At 40.2% G+C, this 7,322-nt stretch overlaps 1 non-coding gene across 1 annotated transcript; it reads left to right on the top strand.

Moving 5' to 3' along the window:
- The first annotated feature begins 5,289 nt into the window (after nucleotides 1-5,289).
- On the top strand, nucleotides 5,290-5,397 carry LOC130949204 (small nucleolar RNA R71). Its single transcript, XR_009073346.1, has one exon. It is a non-coding gene; the product is annotated as a small nucleolar RNA R71 (small nucleolar RNA).
- The last annotated feature ends 1,925 nt before the right edge of the window (nucleotides 5,398-7,322 follow it).

Here is a 7,322-nt window from a genome sequence, read left to right as displayed (position 1 = left end):
CTAAGATAGCATAAAACGAAGATAGCTACCAAAGTCTTCTAATACAATAGTAAAAGGTCCTACTTATAGATAACTAGTAGCCTAAGGTGTACAAAGATGAGTAAATGACATAAAAATCCACTTCCGGGCCCACTTGGTGTGTGCTTGGGCTGAGCAATGAAGCATTTTCGTGTAGAGACTCTCCTTGGAGTTAAACGGCAGCTTTTATGCCAGTTTGGGCGTTTAACTCCCATTTAGGTGCCAGTTCCGGCGTTTAACGCTGGAATTTCTTGAGGTGACTTTGAACGCCGGTTTGGGCCATCAAATCTTGGGTAAAGTATGGACTATTATATATTGCTGGAAAGCCCAGGATGTCTACTTTCCAACGCCGTTGAGAGCGCGCCAATTGGGCTTCTGTAGCTCCAGAAAATCCACTTCGAGTGCAGGGAGGTCAGAATCCAACAACATCTGCAGTCCTTTTGAGTCTCTGGATCAGATTTTTGCTCAGATCCCTCAATTTCAGCCAGAAAATACCTGAAATCACAGAAAAACACACAAACTCATAGTAAAGTCCAGAAAAGTGAATTTTAACTAAAAACTAATAAAAATATACTAAAAACTAACTAAAAGATATCAAAAACATACTAAAAACAATGCCAAAAAGCGTACAAATTATCCGCTCATCACAACACCAAACTTAAATTGTTGCTTGTCCCCAAGCAACTGAAAATCAAATAAGATAAAAAGAAGAGAATATGCAATGAACTCCAAAAACATCTATGAAGATCAGTATTAATTAGATGAGCGGGGCTTTTAGCTTTTTGCCTCTGAATAGTTTTGGCATCTCACTTTATCCTTTGGAATTCAGAATGATTGGCTTCTTTAGGAACTCAGAATCCAGATAGTGTTATTGATTCTCCTAGTTAAGTATGATGATTCTTGAATACAGCTACTTTATGAGTCTTGGCCGTGGCCCAAAGCACTCTGTCTTCCAGTATTACCACTGGATACATACATGCCACAGACACATAATTGGGTGAACCTTTTCAGATTGTGACTCAGCTTTGCTAAAGTCCCCAATTAGAGGTGTCCAGGGTTCTTAAGCACACTCTTATTTGCCTTGGATCACAACTCTTATTCTTTTCTTTTTCTTTCTTTTTCTCTTTCTTCTCTTTTTTTTTTCTTTTTCGGTTTTTTTTTTTCGCTTGCTTTCTTTCCTTTTTTTTTGTATTCACTGCTTTTTCTTGCTTCAAGAATCATTTTTATGATTTTTCAGATCCTCAGTAACATGTCTCCTTTTTCATCATTCTTTCAAGAGCCAACATTCATGAACCACAAATTCAAAAGACATATGCACTGTTTAAGCATACATTCAGAAGACAAAAATAATGCCACCACATCAAAAATAATTAAACTGTTATAAAATTCAAAATTCATGCAATTCTTTCCTTTTCAATTAAGCACGTTTTTATTCAAGAAAGGTGATGGATTCATAGGACATTCATAACTTTATGGCATAGACACTAAGACACTAATGATCACAAGACACAAACATGGATAAACATAAGCATAAAATTCGAAAAACAGAAGAATAAAGAACAAGGAAATCAAGGAACGGGTCCACCTTAGTGATGGCGGCTCTTTCTTCCTCTTGAAGATCCTATGGAGTGCTTGAGCTCCTCAATGTCTCTTCCTTGTCTTTGTTGCTCCTCCCTCATGATTCTTTGGTCTTCTCTAATTTCATGAAGGAGAATGGAGTGTTCTTGGTGCTCCACCCTTAGTTGTCCCATGTTGGAACTTAGTTCTCCTAGGGAGGTGTTTACTTGCTCCCAATAGTCTTGTGGAGGAAAGTGCATCCCTTGAGGCATCTCAGGGATCTCTTGATGAAAGGGGTCTCTTGTGTGCTCCATCCTTTTCTTGGTGATGGGCTTGTCCTCATCAATAGGGGTATCTCCTTCTATGTCAACTCCAACTGAATAACAGAGGTGACAAATGAGATGAGGAAAGGCTAGCCTTGCCAAGGTGGAAGACTTGTCCGCCACTTTATAGAGTTCTTGGGCTATAACCTCATGAACTTCCACTTCTTCTCCAATCATGATGCTATGAATCATGATGGCCCGGTCTATGGTAACTTCGGACCGGTTGCTAGTGGGAATGATTGAGCGTTGAATGAACTCCAACCATTCTCTAGCCATGGGCTTGAGGTCATGCCTTCTCAATTGAACCGGCTTGCCTCTTGAATCTCTCTTCCATTGTGCGCCCTCTTCACATATAACTGTGAGGACTTGGTCCAACCTTTGATCAAAGTTGACCCTTCTTGTGTAAGGATGTTCATCTCCTTGAATCATAGGCAAGTTGAACGCTACCCTCACACTTTCCGGACTAAAATCCAAGTATTTCCCCCGAACCATAGTAAGATAATTCTTTGGATCCGGGTTCACACTTTGATCATGGTTCTTGGTGATCCATGCATTGGCATAGAACTCTTGAACCATCAAGATTCCGATTTGTTGAATGGGGTTGGTAAGTACTTCCCAACCTCTTCTTCGGATCTCATGGCGGATCTCCGGATATTCACCCTTTTTGAGTGAAAAGGGGACCTCGGGGATCACCTTCTTCAAGGCCACAACTTCATAGAAGTGGTCTTGATGCACCCTTGAGATGAATCTCTCCATCTCCCATGACTCGGAGGTGGAAGCTTTTGCCTTCCCTTTCCTCTTTTTAGAGGTTTCTCCGGCCTTGGATGCCATAAATGGTTATGGAAAACGAAAAAGCAACGCTTTTACCACACCAAACTTAAAAGGTTTGCTCGTCCTCGAGCAAAAGAAGAAAGAAGAGAGTAGAAGAAGAAGAAATGAGGAAGAGGGAGATGGTAGTGTGTTCGGCCAAAGAAGGGGGAGAAGTGGTGTTTAGGTTGTGTGAAAATGAAGAAGTGAAGAAGGGTATTTATAGGAGAGAGGGGAGAAGGAGTTCGGCCATGTATGGGTGGGTTTGGGAGGGAAAGTGGTTTGAATTGAAGGGTGAGGTTGGTGGGGATTTATGAAGGATGGATGTGAGTGGTAAAGAGAAAGATGGGATTTGATAGGTGAAGGGTTTTTGGGGAAGAGGTATTGAGGTGATTGGTGAATGGGGGAAGAAGAGAGAGGGTGGTGGTGGGGTCCTGTGGGGTCCACAGATCCTGTGGTGTCAAGGAAAAGTCATCCCTGCACCAAATGTTGCTCAAAATCACGTTTTGAGTCATTTCTGGCATTAAACGCCGGGCTGGTGCCCATTCTTGGCGTTTAACGCCAGGTTCTTGCCCTTTTCTGGCGTTTAACGCCAGTCTGGTGCCCCTTTCTGGCGTTAAACGCCCAGAATGGTGCCAGACTGGGCGTTAAACGCCCAATTGCTAGGCTTACTGGCGTTTGAACGCCAGCAACATCTTCCTCCAGGGTGTGCTGTTTTTCTTCCTGTTTTTCATTTTGTTTTTGCTTTTTTCATTGATTTTGTAAATTTTTATGATCATCAACCTACAAAAAACATAAAATAACAAAAGAAAATATATAAAATATAATCATTGGGTTGCCTCCCAACAAGTGCTTCTTTAATGTCATTAGCTTGACAGAGGACTCTCATGGAGCCTCACAGATACTCAGAGCCATGTTGGAACCTCCCAACACCAAACTTAGAGTTTGAATGTGGGGGTTCAACACCAAACTTAGAGTTTGGTTGTGGCCTCCCAACACCAAACTTAGAGTTTGACTGTGGGGGCTCTGTTTGTTTCTGATTTGAGAGAAGCTCTTCAAGCTTCTTCTCCATGGTGATAGAGGGATATCCTTGAGCCTTAAACACCAAGGATTCTTCATTCACTTGAATGATCAACTGTCCTCTATCAACATCAATCACAGCCTTTGCTGTGGCTAGGAAGGGTCTGCCAAGGATGATGGATTCATCCATGCACTTCCCAGTCTCTAGGACTATGAAATCAGTAGGGATGTAATGGTCTTCAACTTTTACCAACACGTCCTCTACAAGTCCATAGGCTTGTTTTCTTGAGTTGTCTGCCATCTCCAATGAGATTCTTGCAGCTTGTACCTCAAAGATCCCTAGCTTCTCCATTACAGAGAGAGGCATGAGGTTCACACTTGACCCTAAGTCACACAAGGCCTTCTTGAAGGTCATGGTGCCTATGGTACAAGGTATTGAAAACTTCCCAGGATCTTGTCTCTTTTGAGGTAATTTCTGCCTAGACAAGTCATCCAGTTCTTTGGTGAGCAAGGGAGGTTCATCTTCCCAAGTCTCATTTCCAAATAACTTGTCATTTAGCTTCATGATTGCTCCAAGGTATTTAGCAACTTGCTCTTCAGTGACATACTCATCCTCTTCAGAGGAGGAATACTCATCAGAGCTCATGAAAGGCAGAAGTAAGTCCAATGGAATCTCTATGGTCTCATTTTGAGCCTCAGATTCCCATGGTTTCTCATTGGGGAACTCAGAGGAGGTTGGTGCACGCCCATTGGGGTCTTCCTCAGTGGCGTCCACCTCCTCTCCCTCCTCTCCAAATTCGGCCATATTGATGGCCTTGCACTCTCCTTTTGGATTTTCTTCTGTATTGCTTGGGAGAGTACTTGGAGGGAGTTCAGTAACTTTCTTGCTCAGCTGTCCCACTTGTGCCTCCAAATTTCTAATGGAGGACCTTGTTTCAGTCATGAAACTTTGAGTGGTTTTGATTAGATCAGAGACCATGGTTGCTAAGTCAGAGGGGTTCTGCTTAGAATTCTCTGTCTGTTGCTGAGAAGATGATGGAAAAGGCTTGCCATTGCTAAACCTGTTTCTTCCACCATTATTATTGTTGAAACCTTGTTGAGGTCTCTCTTGATTCTTCCATGAGAAATTTGGGTGATTTCTCCATGAAGAATTATAGGTGTTTCCATAGGGTTCTCCTAGGTAATTCACCTCTTCCATTGAAGGGTTCTCATGATCATAAGCTTCTTCCTCAGATGAAGCTTCCTTAGTACTGCCAAGTGCATTTTGCATTCCAAACAGACTTTGAGAAATTAAATTGACTTGTTGAGTCAATATCTTGTTCTGAGCCAGTATGGCATTCAGAGTGTCAATCTCAAGAACTCCTTTCTTCTGACTTGTCCCATTGTTCACAGGATTCCTTTCAGAAGTGTACATGAATTGGTTATTTGCAACCATTTCAATTAGCTCTTGAGCTTCTGTAGGCGTCTTCTTCAGATGAAGAGATCCTCCAGCAGAGCTATCCAAAGACATCTTGGATAGTTCAGAGAGACCATCATAGAAAATACCTATGATGCTCCATTCAGAAAGCATGTCTGAGGGACATTTTCTGATTAATTGTTTGTATCTTTCCCAAGCTTCATAGAGGGATTCTCCATCCTTCTGTCTGAAGGTTTGGACTTCCACTCTAAGCTTACTCCATTTTTGAGGTGGAAAGAATTTTGCCAAGAAGGCATTGACTAGCTTTTCCCAAGAGTCCAGGCTATCCCTAGGTTGTGAGTCCAACCATATTCTAGCTCTGTCTCTTACTGCAAAAGGGAATAGCATCAGTCTGTAGACCTCAGGGTCAACCCCATTAGTCTTGACTGTGTCACAGATTTGCAAGAACTCAGCTAAAAACTGATGAGGATCTTCCATTGGAAGTCCATGGAACTTGCAATTCTGTTGCATTAGAGAAACTAATTGAGGCTTAAGCTCAAAGTTGTTTGCTCCAATGGCAGGGATAGAGATGCTTCTCCCATAGAAGTTGGGAGTAGGTGCAGTAAAGTCACCCAGCACCTTCCTTGCATTGTTGGCATTGTTGTTGTTTTCGGCTGCCATGTGTTCTTCTTCTTTGAAGAATTCGGTCAGGTCCTCTAAAGAGAGTTGTGCTTTGGCTTCTCTTACCTTTCTCTTCAAGGTCCTTTCAGGTTCAGGATCAGCTTCAACAAGAATGCCTTTGTCTCTGCTCCTGCTCATATGAAAGAGAAGAGAACAGGAAAATATGGAATCCTCTATGTCACAGTATAGAGATTCCTTGAAGTGTCAGAGGAAAAGAAAAATAGAAGAAGAGAAGGTAGAAGAATTCGAACTTGATTAGATAGAGTTCGAATTGTGCATTAGGAAGGAGTAGTACTCCATAAATAGAAGGATGTGGAAAGGAGGGAAGAGGATTTTCGAAAATTCAATTAAAAAGATGTTGATAATTTTCGAAAATTGAAAGTGGAAAAGAAATCAAGTGATTTTTGAAAAAGATTTTGAAATTAGAAATTAGAAAGATTTAATTGAAAACTACTTTGAAAAAGATGTGATTAAAAAGATTTGATTGGAAAGTTATGGTTTTAAAAAGATGTGATTGAGAAGATATGATTTGAAAACAATTTTAAAAGATATGTTTTGAAAACAATTTTAAAAGATTTGATTTGAAAATTAGTGACTTGCCTAACAAGAAAAGATATGATTCAAACATAAAACCTTCCTCAACAGAAAAGGCAAAAAATGTTCAATCAAATCATTAATTGTTAGTAAGTATCTTTGAAAAAGGAAAGAAATTGATTTTGAAAACATTTGAAAAGATATGATTTGAAAAAGATTTGATTTTGAAAAACTTTGAAAACTTGAAAAAAAAAATTGATTTGAAAACAAAATCTTCCTCCTAGCACCATCTTGGCGTTAAACGCCCAGAATGGTATACATTCTGGCGTTTAACGCCCAAAATGCTACCTCTTTGGGCGTTAAACGCCCAACCAGGTACCCTGGCTGGCGTTTAAACGCCAGTCTGTCTTCTTCACTGGGCATTTTTGAATGCTCAGCTTTTTCTGTGTAATTCCTCTGCAGTATGTTCTGAATCTTCATTCTTGGTATTATTGACTTGAAAAGACACAAATTAAAAATATTTTTGGATTTTTTTTTATAATCAAAATGCAACAAGAATGAAATAACAATGCATGCAGGACACCAAACTTAGCAGTTTGTATACTACTGACACTATATAAAACACAAAAACACTCAAGCCAAAAGAATTCAAAGATCAAAACAAAGAAATACATGCATGGATTCGAAAAATGCAAGAAAAACAGAAACATGCAATTGACACCAAACTTAAGATGAGACTCTAGACTCAAACATAAAATATTTTTGGTTTTTATGATTTTGTAATTTTTTTGGATTTTTTCAAAAATTAAGTGGAAAAAGATATCAAAATTCTTAATGAGAATTCCAGGAATCAGTGCAATGCTAGTCTAAGACTCCGGTCCAGGAATTAGACATGGCTTCACAGCCAGCCAAGCTTTCAAAGAAAGCTTCGGTCCAAAACACTAGACATGGCCAAAGGCCAGCCAAGCCTTAGCAGATCACTGCTC

This window comes from Arachis stenosperma, chromosome 1 (assembly GCF_014773155.1).
Source record: "Arachis stenosperma cultivar V10309 chromosome 1, arast.V10309.gnm1.PFL2, whole genome shotgun sequence".
Classification (NCBI taxonomy): Eukaryota; Viridiplantae; Streptophyta; class Magnoliopsida; order Fabales; family Fabaceae; genus Arachis; species Arachis stenosperma.
The sequence above is the reverse complement of the archived record's forward strand: the minus strand, read 5'-3'. Positions and strand labels throughout refer to the sequence as shown.